Source organism: Microtus pennsylvanicus, chromosome 1 (assembly GCF_037038515.1).
Source record: "Microtus pennsylvanicus isolate mMicPen1 chromosome 1, mMicPen1.hap1, whole genome shotgun sequence".
In the NCBI taxonomy this organism is placed as follows: Eukaryota; Metazoa; Chordata; class Mammalia; order Rodentia; family Cricetidae; genus Microtus; species Microtus pennsylvanicus.
In genome coordinates, this window is record NC_134579.1 from 78967740 (window position 1) to 78980949 (window position 13210).

The following is a 13210-nucleotide window of genomic DNA, read 5'->3' on the forward strand; positions in this document are numbered from 1 at the left end:
CAAATCTGAGGGCCTGACAGCAGAACTGGCTCTCTTCTGTAGGTCGCATTGGGTGAGCTAAGTGAGAAAGTGCTGGAAAGTGTATCTGGGTAGTAATGACGAGGGAAAGCTAGTGAGCTGACAAACCCAGCTACCACCCAGGCCCAGAACCAAGGTTGTGGGTTGGCCCACCCCAACATCCACCAAATCTGTGAACTGTTGGAGCACGTGAAGGGAGCAAACCTACAGATCCAAACCTCCAAAACAGACCTTCACGACAAGGGACAACAACAGGATATCCAAGAGGAGCCCCAGTGAGAGCCCATCACCAGTGGTGTAGCAGAAGCCAGAGGCCTTGAGCCACACCAATGACTCCGGGCAAGGAACACTTGCCAGTGAAGAACAGACTAACAGGTAAACTGTGTGTCTCAACAGGCCACACCACAGCTTCCACCACCACCACCATCAGCCTCTTCTCCTCCTCCTACTTCTCCTTCTTCGTTATGTTTCCTTGTTTTGTTTGGTTTTGGGTTTCTCTTTTAAATTTGGCCTTGTTTTGAGGGGGAGGTTACAAGGGCAAAGGGTGGATGCTGGGGGAATGGGAAGATGAGTGGATCTGGATGTATAATGGGAAACCCAGAAAGAATCAATAAAAGTAAAAAGAAAAAGGTACAAACAAGTAAACACAAACTACTTTATAAATCTGGATACTCTAAACATCCTAAAACTTATTAAAATGATGAATTTTGATGTGGTAAAAAGTTTCATAAACCTTAAAATGCTGATTATTTATATAAAACACTTGTTAGAGTCAAAAAAAATTTTTTTTTTGTTTTGTTCTTCAAGACAGGGGTTCTCTGTGTAGCATTGAAGCCTGTCCTGGAACTCACTCAGTAGACCAGGCTGGCCTCAAACTAACAGAGACCCACCTGCTTCTGCCTCCCGAGTGCCAGAATTAAAGACATGCACCACCACCACCTGGTTGAGTCAAAATTTTTCATTGAGCTATATAATGTAATATTATAATTTTTGATAAGGAATTTCCTTTCAAAACAGATTCTAACTTACACAAGTTTTTATGTAATGATTAAGATCAAATTAATATGATTTCATCAAAATATTCCTAATATAAAACTGTTAAACATAAAGAATTTTATTAAGGCTGGGCTATATATATATATATACACACACACACACACACACACACACACACACACACACACATATATATATATATATATATATATATATATATATGTTTACTGGATATATTTATGTTGTATCCTTTTACAATTATATTATAGAAAATAGAATCTCAATAAGCAATAATATCCCAAACTGGCATTATTAAAATATATGAATTATTATGTGCATGTAGACTATCTATACATGATTAATGTTCAATTTAGCTTTGTTTTTCCTACATAGTGTACTTAGTACTAAATTGGCTTTAAGCAAGAATGCATACAGAGTTGTTAGCTTGGTCTAGGGTCATTTTAACTCACAGTACACCTAAAAATTGAAGGAACAAACTTTGGTAAAAGACAAAAAGTATGTTTAATTCGGTGTTTATTTACCGTGTAGGTAAAAGAAGCAGAGATAGCTAATGTCCCTACATTTTGGGACAATTTACATGGGTTTTTAAATTGAAATTTTCAACTGTTTTAAGGGCAAAACGTTCTAACCACTCAGTTCTGGTCAAGGGTATCTCCTGGATCCTGATCCGGACTCTGGCTCTGCAAACGCTCCTTACAGCTGGAGGGTGTACGGCAGCTTTAATGGATGGTTGCTCCAGGATGTTCCCTTTCCTGCTGGGCCACTGCCCTCCCTGGAGAGACCAAACTCTCTATTTCAAAGGTTAAAAGGATAACTTATGTCTGTGCTTTTAGATGAGTCTTGTATGTATGTGAGGGTGTATATGAATACCACACTTTAAGGATTTTTTTTGTCATTACCATCTCTTTAAAAGCAAAAAAAATAAAAAATGGATTCTTCAAAATCCATGTTAGCTAGATCTATATAAGATAAAACAATAATTTTGTCATTTTTAAAAACCCACTTTGAGGTCACTCAAACATCTTATTTTGTCATACCATAATGATGAATTTGATAATTTTTTTTTTAAAAAATTCAGTTTAAATCATCCAGTGCTGCAGAGGCAGCTCAGAGGTTAAAAGTATTTGTTGTTTTTGCGGAGGACCCAAGTTCAGTTCCCAACACACACATGGTTTCTCACAACTACCTGTAACTCTAGCTCTGTAACTCTAGGGTACCTAACCCTCTTCTGACTTCCTCAGACAACAGTTCTGCAGGTGGTGCACAAATATCTATGCAGATAGAGCGTTTATACACATATAATAAAACAATTAAATTTAAAACAATTTAGATGGGACAATGGTAGCACATGCCATAATCCCACCACTCAGGAGGTAGAGACAGGTGGGTTTCTGAGTTTGAGGACAACCTGGTCTACAGAGCAAGTTCCAGGACAGTCAGGGTTATGCAGAAAAAGTCTTTTGATGATAATAATAATAAATCATAAATTTTAAGCTATCTCCTGCTCTTGATGCCTTATCTTCTTTTTAATGTTCCATAAACACTACTAAAAATAAATGCATTCTAACAAAAACTATTAATTCAAAGTACCTGTTATCTTAAATCTTTAACAAATATTTTTTCAAGTTTGGTGATGCAAACAAAATGATTAATTTACCTGTATTTATAATGTTGGATATCACAGATACCATGGTTAATTTTACCTGTGTTTATGACTGTTGGCTATCACAGATACCATGTTTAATTTACCTGTATTTATAGCTGTTGGATATCACAGATACCATGTTAATTTACCTGTATTTATAAGTTGAATATCACAGATACCATGTTTAATTTACCTGTATTTATAAGTTGAATATCACAGATACCATGATTAGTTTACCTGTATTTATAAACTGTTGGATATCACAGATACTATGTTTTCTATGCTTTTAAGGCAACTTCCCGAGCTTTCGTTTAAAATTACTTCACTAAAATTGTTTCCTAATTTTTATAACTACAATAATGTTAAGATTAAAAGGTTGCAAGAGAATTATTTTAAAATAGATACGGTTGCAACTAAGTTAAAAATAACAAAATTTAAGTTCAATTGAATACTTTGAGATAAAATTAATTCTTGATTCTCTACAACAATATTTTCTTAAGTATTAATTTGTTCTTAATAATGGTTACCAAAAATAACTTAAAACAACAAAAATAGCATTGTTTATAGCTTTACTAAATGGATATTTAAAACCTGTGACTAAGCATGCTTTCCCATTGTTCAAAATGCTTTTTGAGTAGTCGGTCATTGCCTTAACCATAAAAAATTCTGTTTAGAGAGTTATGCCTATAGAGAATATTTCTTTTAGATGAACAACAAATGGTATTGTAAAAAGATTTTTAATTGTTGGTAACAAAAATTCAAAATTGGTTACAGAGTTTATCTCAAAAATAAACAGAACCAAATGATTTCATCAACTAAACAACAACACAACAAAAAAACCACCAAAGAGTTCATTCCAATCAAAAGGCTAAAACTGTGTCCAAGAACTTATCGCTCAGTACTGGACTAGGAAATTCTCATATTTGAGAGCACATTCACGGACTTTGAAAATGCTGGATGATATTCATCTTTAATGCCATTGACAATCGAGTTCCTCAAGGAACTAACATTTCTCTCACTTTTTGAGTTTTTTAAATACTTTCATAATTAGGTTTTAAAAAATTTATAACACTTAATATTCAGCCCAGTACTTATCAATATTAATATTAGTATATTAAGATTAACATATATGCCATATATATATATATATATGAATGCTCTGTCCACATGTAGGAATGCATGCTAGAAAAGGGTTGGTTATGAGCCACCATGTGGTTGCTGGGAACTGAACTCAGGTCCTCTGGAAGAGCAGCAAATCAGCTAGGGCTCTTAACCTCTGAGACTTCTCTCTAGTCCCTTATCCTAGTTGTTGTTTTGGTTTGGTTTTTGTTTTTCGAGACAGGGTTTCTCTGTGTAGCTTTGGTGACTGTCCTGGAACTCACTTTGTAGACCAGGCTGGCCTCGAACTCACAGAGCTCCTCCTGCCTCTGCCTCCCGAGAGCTGGAATTAGAGGCATGAGTCACCACCACCCAGCAACATAGTATATTTTTAAGTGATGAAATAATCCTAATCTTGGTTTTAATGAAGTTACAAACTATGATATTACGCTTTTTAGCTTGATCATGCCTTTTTGACTGTCTGTTAAGCCCCTACCTTATTCAAAAGTAGTGTTTAAAAGATTCAAATGTTGGAGCTGGAGAGATGGCTCAGAGGTTAAGAGCACACTGCTTGCTCTTCCAGAGGTCCTGAGTTCAATTCCCAGCAACCACACGGTGGCTCAGAACCATCTAAAATGAGATCTGGTGCCCTCTTCTGGATAGCAGGCAAACATACAGACAGAACACTGTATACATAATAAACACATACATCTTTAAAAAATGATTCAAGTGTTTTCACTGTGTGTATATGTACTTATTATCTATTATATTCTTTAGTATAATTTTTGATTGCTTATTTTTTTCCTTTTGGTTTTTCAAGATAGGGTTTCTCTGTATAACAGCTCTGGCTGTCCTGGAATAGATCTGTAGACCAGACTGGTTTTGAACTCAGAGAGCCACCTGTCTCTGTCTCCTGAGTGCTAGGATTAAAAGCATACACTACCATGCCCAGCTATATAATTTGTATAAAACAAAGCAAGACAAATTAACATAAAAAACCCTACTTTTGAATTAAACTTCAACTGCATTTACTCTAGCTAGAGATACCCAAAGGTTTGGGTTGACTCTTCTAATCCAAATTATACAAAAGATACCAGTCTCTAATAACGAGAACATTCATGATGCTTTATACTTTAAGTATTGATGTTTCTTGATTTATTTAGGGCCTAAAATGCCCTATAGTACAATTAGCAGGATTTAAAAATTAATTGAACACTACTTATATGTTACTAATAAAAAACAAGAGGACAACACACAGTACCTCCTTCTAAAGTCCCATTTTAAATCATTTAAAAATGGTAAGATAGTTCACAAAATATAATTAAATAGAGTGGGAAACAAAGTTAGACTTATTAAATATGTAAATTTCAATTATTTTAAACACATCTTTCAACTTTACTTTATTAGGCCAAACTGTGCTCTTAATTACTTAATTTTAAGTATGTTAGTTCTAAGTCACATGAAAATGTTGTGTCAAAACTGAAGGGGTAAGCCGGGCGGTGGTGGCGCACGCCTTTAATCCCAGCACTCGGGAGGCAGAGGCAGGCGGATCTCTGTGAGTTCGAGACCAGCCTGTTCTACAGAGCTAGTTCCAGGACAGGCTCCAAAGCCACAGAGAAACCCTGTCTCGAAAAACAAAAAAAAAAAAAAAACTGAAGGGGTACAAAAATAATAATTCAGATGTAGATCATGATGGATATTTGTTTTGATTTGCTCCAGAAGTTTCTTTCATAATGGACATTACCAACTATTCGTTTCCCCTGAAGACGGCTGTCCTGCCCACCTTTCAACCGCATCTATCTCAGATCCTATGAATGACCTTCCTAGCTCCGAGGTGAAGGGTCAATGACCCACAAGCCTCAGGGGGGTTAAGACTCTGACAGGGAAGCTGACCTGACTGATGGTACCTGTGGAAGCTTCTGGTCACGAGACCCCCACACCAAATACACTGGTGTCTACTGCTTCCAGACTGCAGGGGACTGATCCAGATGGACTCTTCCATCCCCAAGGTTCCTGTCCCATCCTATAAAACCCCAAGTGGTCTCCACTTCTGTAGAGAGACAGCAGCTCTTTAGTTGTTCTGGTTAAAGGAACAGTTCTGAGTTCTGCTTCTGCAGATGCCTGGCTGCTTTTCTTTCCATCAGTTCCAACCTAACACAAGGAATCTTATAATATTTAGAAAGTAGTATATGTGTCCCCCAACACACACAAAAATATGATGTCTTGTCTACAGGGGAAACAATGAATAAGAATTCCTGAAAAGTAGCCATCTCTGTAGAGATGGATTGACTGGTTAGAAGTTTGGCACTTCCTGAAGGCATCTTCCTGTTGCATGGTGCTCCCCTCTGTGCCCCAGATTAGGCACAGACCACACCCAAATACCAGTTTCCAAACACAAACCAAACACAACAGGATTCTTTATTAAGCAAAGCAAAGAGACAAGGTGGTTGGATCTGAAGTGGGCAGAAACAGCAGCAAATAGCTTCACGGGTGTTTGCTTTAAGAGGGAAAGAGGGGAGGTCTGTGTTAGAATGAGTTGAGACATGTTGGGAAGTACTGACTGGGTATTTTAATTAGGTTAGTCAAAATAATGAAGTTTGAGCCTTGAACCTCAGTAATTTGTCTCATGAATAAGTCAGTGGCCAAATGGAGGACTAGACCTTTAGGAATGTAAGAGTTTTTAGCAAGGGAAAAGAAACAGGGTAGAAGGGCAAAACCTGCCTGCAATGCTGCCATGCTTGGGCCTGGTGGAGCCCTTCACTCCCTGTGTAACCCTGGCTGTCCTGGAACTCGCACTGTAGACTCACAGAGACCCACCTGCCTTGGCCTCAATACCCAGCACCTGCAGCGCCCCCTTGATGGTTTTTGAATGTTTGTAGTGTTCTCCTCTTCGTGGCACCATCATGAAGTTTTAGGATGGTGCACAGTCACTCATGATGCTCGCCAACCTCATGGCCTAACCATGGCAACATAATCATGAACCCCTCTTTCTTAGTAGTTCTCTTGGTGAGGTTAAGAGAAAGCACTGCTCTTCCGGAGGACCAGGGTTCAATTCCCAGCACTTACATGGCAGCTCACAACCATCTGTAATACCAAGATCTGACACCCTCACGCAGACGTATATACAGGCAAAATACCAATGCACATAAAATAAAAGTAAATAAATTATTTAAAAAGATAAAGTTCTTTTAAGGGAAAGTTCAGGTTTGAAGGTCTCAGATATAGAGTTCAAAGGGGACACTGATGATTGATGGGATAAGAAGTTATTAGAAGAGTTATAATCGCCCTTTCCCCTGGCTAGCAGCATGAAGGCTGTGCAATGCCTGGAGTTACTGTAAAAGTCGTTAACCAGCAGGAGTTTGTCAAGAGCTCTGGCAGCCTTCCTCATAAAGTCCGGGAAGCTGAAAGTCCCCGAATGGGTGGAGACAGTTGAGCTGGCCAAACATAAAGAGCTTGCCCCCTATGATGAGAACTGGTTCTACACACGAGCTGCTTCTACAGCACGGCACCTGTACCTGCGTGGTGGTGCCGGGGTTGGCTCCGTGACCAAGATCTATGGAGGACGGCAGAGAAATGGTGTCAGGCCCAGCCACTTCAGCAGAGGCTCCCAGAGTGTGGCCCGCCGCGCCCTCCAAGCCCTGGAGAGGCTAAAAATGGTGGGAAAGGACCAAGATGGACAGGATTGCCAAACAGGTGGCAGCTGCCAACAAGAAGCATCAGAACAAAAGATGCTGGGTTAATAAATTGCCTCATTCATTAAAAAAAAAGAAGAAGAAGAGCTATAATCAATGTGAGGGAGTATTTGAGTCGCATAGCACTGTGACAACCAGACAGGGAAAGAGGTCACAAATAAAAACAACAAGATGATGTACTTGAAGCATCTCCATTCAGAACAGAAGACTAGGTAGGCTTCCTTCACCCATAGGCGAGACCCTCTCTGGATGACCTGGCAGGATATGGGCTAGACAGGCCCCTGGATATGAGATGTAAGCCAATCAGCCTTTTTACCCTCTTGATTGAGTTCCTTTGCTCTTCAGATTAAATAATTAAAGGGCAGGGGGAAAAAAATCTCTAGGACACAGGCAGCAGAAAAGAAACTCTCACATACAGCAGATAAAATCAGCAAAAAAAAGGTGCTAATTATGTTAAAGCTAAGGAAGAGAGAGAGAGAGAGAGAGAGAGAGAGAGAGAGAGAGAGAGAGAGAGAGAGAGATCTGCAAGGCAGGGGGACTTGGGTGTCTAAAATATGGCCTCTACTGGAGGGCTCGGGGTTTTCAGGGATTGGTCAGTTTTAGTAAACACAGAAAAGCTATGGCCTTACAAGTGTGGGAAACATGTCTCAGGCCAGCCCTGAACTTGTAGGACCGCTCCATCTGCAGGAACTCCCTACAAGTGGAAGAAAAGGCCTGCTACGTTTTTGCCTTAGGCTGCCAGGGTTGTCTCAAGGTCAGGAGGGTAAAGAAGCAATGAGAAGTTTGCCATTTTTTCTTTAAAAAAAAAAATCTATTTATGCTTCCTCTCCCTATCTATCTGCCCATCAGGAATCTAACTCCTGGTTCTGCAAGCCTATTTTTCCTTGAATCCAAAGCGTGGTGGTGGTGGGGGTGGTGGCTGTCAACACTATCAATGTGAAAACCACAGCTCTCATCTTAAAAAAAAAAAAAAGTAAGGCATAGTTTACTCTGTAGCTATTTTCAGTAACCATGGCTCTCAGGTGATACAGATTTAGGTTTCCTTAAATTTCACATTTCAGTGTGGAAAGAGTTTCATAGTTTCACAGACCAAAGAAAGTCAGAACTCAAGGCAAGTTTAGAATACATTGGTGGGAGATACATTAGAGAGTTGGTTATAACAAAATGGGGGGAGGATTTTCTATGGGTCCAAGATCTTTTTGATGGCATCTTTAGCTCTTGGGTGGGTGGAAGCTGCTGGTCTGCTAAGTTAATAGACTCTACAGGTTCTATCTATTAGTCTCAGAATATTAGTTACAGCACAAAAGTGGGCAAAGAATGGCTGTTCCAGGCTAAAGGTAACCAGAGATAAGGTAATTAGCCCCTGGGCCTGCGACTTTCCAATGTCTGTGAAGCTCTAGCAGGCCCGAGCACGGCAAACATGGTGCCAGCAGGTTTTGCCCTTTCCCCGTTCCTCTCCCCTGCTAAACCATTAGATTACACCCCTAAAGCCAGCCAGTGGATACTGCTCTTTCGTTTCCCGGCCACCCAGACCCAAACAATCACACAGAAACTTTATCAATTACAATACTATTTGGCCAATAGCTTAGTTGAATTCCTAGCTAGCTCTTAATTCTTGAATTAACCTATTTCTATTAATCTATGTATTGCCACTAGGCTGTGGCCTACCAATAAAGTTATGTCCAGCATCTGCCTCCTTTGGCAGCTACATGGTGTCTCTTTGACTCTGCCTTCTCTCTCTCTCTCTCTCTCTCTCTCTCTCTCTCTCTCTCTCTCTCTCTCTCTTTCTGTTCTGATTACCCACCTGGCTTTACTCTGCTAAGCCATTGGCCCAACCAGCTTTATTCATCAACCAATAAAAGCAACACATATGCAGAAGGAAATCCTACACCAATTTCTTTACAGCAATAGAAACCCTAAGAAAACTCCTTATGACCTACTTTTTTGCCTAGTCTTACCCAGACACAGACAGAGTCAAACTCAAATGTCTAGACTAAGGCCCACTTACACCCTAGGCTAAGGTCCTGGGCCAGGCATTCAAAATCTGATAATTGTGATGAGAGCAACCAAAAAGACAGATACCAACTCTTGGCTAAGGCTCCCCAAAGGACTCCTGGGGCACCCCAAGAAAGAAATGTCCGGTCAGGAGACACCAAGCCCTTATTTCAAGTGTGGCAAGAAAGGTCACTGGGCCTGTGTCTGTCCAAATCCTTACAGACATACCCAACCATTTCCTAAGTGTCACCAGGAGGGCCACTGGACATCAGGCTGCCACTAGGGAACTGCTTGACCAAGGGTATCCAGCCTCCCAGCACCTCCCTTGGACCAACTAGGCCTGGCAGCTGAGGACTGACAGGGCCCAGGCTCTGCAATAGACCTGACTAAACACACACCAATTACTCTCTAGGAGCCTTGGGCCTCACTTTTTGGGTCTGGTCACATTATCATGTTCTTCCTAGATACTGGAATCACTTTCTCAGTCCTGAAAGAATTCTGGGGTCCCATTCACCCCTCTCCCTCATCCATAGTTAGAGTATGTGGACAGTCCTCCAGACCCCTTAATTTGTTCCTTCAAAGGTCTTTCGTTTTCCTGCTCCTTTCTCCTCATGTCCTATTCCCTTGCTGGGAAGGGATGATCCCTACAAAATTGACATGCCTTTTACCTCAGCAACGGCTCCCCCACTTTTTACTATTGTGTATAGAGAGCATATAAAGGACACAGAAGTCCTCATTTATAAACTCTAGATGTGAAAGAGCTTGCCAGTGTACTATAAAGTAGATTAATGCATTTTCTGTATTTTGTGTTATAATAACTGCTTCTGAGCACCACTGGTTGGCAGAGTATAGAAGGGTTCTGGAAGGGAATCTTCATAGTTCATCCCATCCAAGACATTACTGTTGTTACACGTGTGCAAGTTTATTAAAGTTTGCTGTTTCAATAGTGGGCATTAAGTTCTCAACACATGTTAATTGCAGAAGTAGTAAAATACCACCTTGCAAATATACTTTTGCTAAAATTCATGAATCTTAATAGGAGTGGACTGTGAACCATTTCTGTATTCAGTAGTCTATGCTTGTTCAGTGGTTTGGAGGTGGCACCAATGTCATGTGCTAGTTTGTTTACATGGGACATTTCGAGATGCCATTTATGTCTATTTGTACATGTACAGGCTGTGGTTCAGCTGGTCCAACAATGGCTGGCAATGAGTGGAAAGCCCAAGAATCTGGGAGTTGTTTAATTCACGAAGCTGGATGCCTCTGCTGTTCTGCAGTATACCCTGCAATCCTAAAGTATACTCTAATGCCAGTGGAGGAACGGGCTTACAAGAGCAAGTAAGCAAAGAGCAAAAGCTTCCTTCTTCCATGCCCTTTATATAGGCTGCCAGAAGAAGGTGCGGCCCAGTTTAAAGCTGGCTCTTCCCACTTCAAGGATCTGGGTTAGAAGTGGTTCTTCTGTGCTTGTTAGTTTTATGGCAACTTGGCACAAGACAGTCATCAGAGAGGAGGGAATCTCAATTGATTAAAGGTGTGCACCACCACCACCCAGCTTGGGCATTTTCCTAGTGAGTGATGTGACCTCACTAGTGCCATCCCTGGTCTGGTTGTCCTGGTTTCTATAAAAAAGCAGACTGAGTCAGGAGGTGGTGGCGCATGCCTTTAATCCTAGCATTTGGTAGGCAGAGGCAGGCGGATCTCTGGAGTTCGAGGTCAGCCTGGTCTCCAGAGTGAGTTCCAGGACAACCAGGGCTACACGTAGAAACGTTGTCTTGAAAAACAAAACAAAGAAAACAAAAGGCAGACTGAGTATGCTAACATGTCATGGGAAGCAAGTCAGTAAGCAGCATCCCTTCATGGTCACTGCATCAGCTCCTGCATCCAGGTTCTTGCCCTCACTACTTTTGATGATGAACTGTTGTTATATGGAACTGTCAGATAAACCCTTTCTCCCCAAAGCGTTTCATCACAGCAATAGTAACCCTAATTAAAAGTCTTTCCTGGCTGGGCATAGTGGCGCATGCCTTTAAACCCAGTACTTAGGAGGCAGGCAGTTGGATCTCTGTGAGCTTGAGGCCAGCCTGGTCTTTAGAGTGAGTTCCAGGATAGCCAAGGCTACACAAGTAAACCCTGTCTCAAAAACCAAGATAAGGCTCCAAACCCACAGAGAAACCCCGTCTCGAAAAACCAAAAAAAAAAAAAAAAATCAAAATAAACAAAAAAAGGTCTTCCCGTGTCAAATTATTGAAGAAAAAAATCCCTCACAGTCTTTTGGGTTTTAGTTAATTCCAGTTGTAGTGAAGCTGACAGTCAATAGCCATCACAATGTAATTGGTGCTAAAATTCCTACAAAGGCTGAATTCTGAAAGGGGTATTAAGAAAGTTGACATGCGATCAGAGGAGTTAGGAGAAAGGAATGTTCTAGACCAGAATGCTTGCATTAGAAGACACTTTCAGATTTAAGCATGGCCACATGGGTAGTTTATTCAATATTAGTTACAATGTTTTTGTAATTATGCAATTACAATATTTTGCTTTTAAGATTTTTTTTAATTTGAGCCGGGTGGTGGTGGTGCACTCCTTTAATCCCAGCACTCAGGAGGCAGAGGCAGGTGGGTCTCTGTGAGTTCGAAGCCAGCCTGGTCTACAAGAGCTAGTTTCAGGACAGGCTCCAAAGCTACACAGAGAAACCCTGTCTCAAAAATAAATAAATAAATTTAATTCATCTGTTCCCTCCGCACCTCCCTGTTTGTTTGAGTATGTAGACACCCACAGAGGCCAGGAGTCAGACTGCCCGGAGCCGGAATTACAGCTCCAAGTGCTTGGAACTGAATTCTGGTCCTCACCAAGAGCAGCTCTTTTAAGCATTGAGCCCCTCAAATTACAATTTTAAAGAATATAATTCACAACTGGTTTCGCAGATTAAAGTTTTAGAATTAAGCTGTTCCAGTACGCTCTGTGCTATCTCCAAAGTCTCACCTATGCAGGCATTCTTTACAGGAGTTTGATCTTGTCCACTGTCAGAAATGAAAGCATCTGGGCTGAGGGATGTCTTTCCTTTCTCACCTTCAACTGAGAATGTCATGAGTTAGTCAAGGACTCCCAGAGGCAGGTACAGGTCAGATGCTGAATTACTTTAATTATAAAGAGTTCCTATTTTAATCAAGTAGGAAACCATGGGAAGGTTTGAAAGTGACAATGCTAATTTGCTTACTGACACTGCCAAATTGGAGACAGATAATTTTCATAATTTAAGTGTATCTCTTCCCCAAATGCCTGATTATTATAGGAAGATAATTCACACTACAGAAAACTTACAGACACAAGCTTTCAACTTCACCCAGAGTAGACAGAGAAAAGCAACCTGGAACTTAGTGATTTATGACAGTTATGAATTATTTTAAGAAATGCAATTTTTATGTTGGGTGTGTAGACTATCTGTAATCCCAGCACTTTAAGGCTATCTATATATTCACAGATAGATATTTATGTTGAGTTAAGGTTTAAAAAATATTACTAATATACAAATTTTAATATTTATTGAGCAGTTTAGTCAATGTGGGCACACATTACTTGATTTCAAGTATTAATATATCTCAATTTTTTAGCCATCACTGTATGCTGAAAATTTATTTTGAGGAAAAAATAGGTGTATTTCCTACATCAATTCTACAATTCTAATAATTGGAAATAAACTTCATAAACACTTTGATTTATAGCCACCTAGTGGTAGCAATTCTTTCTT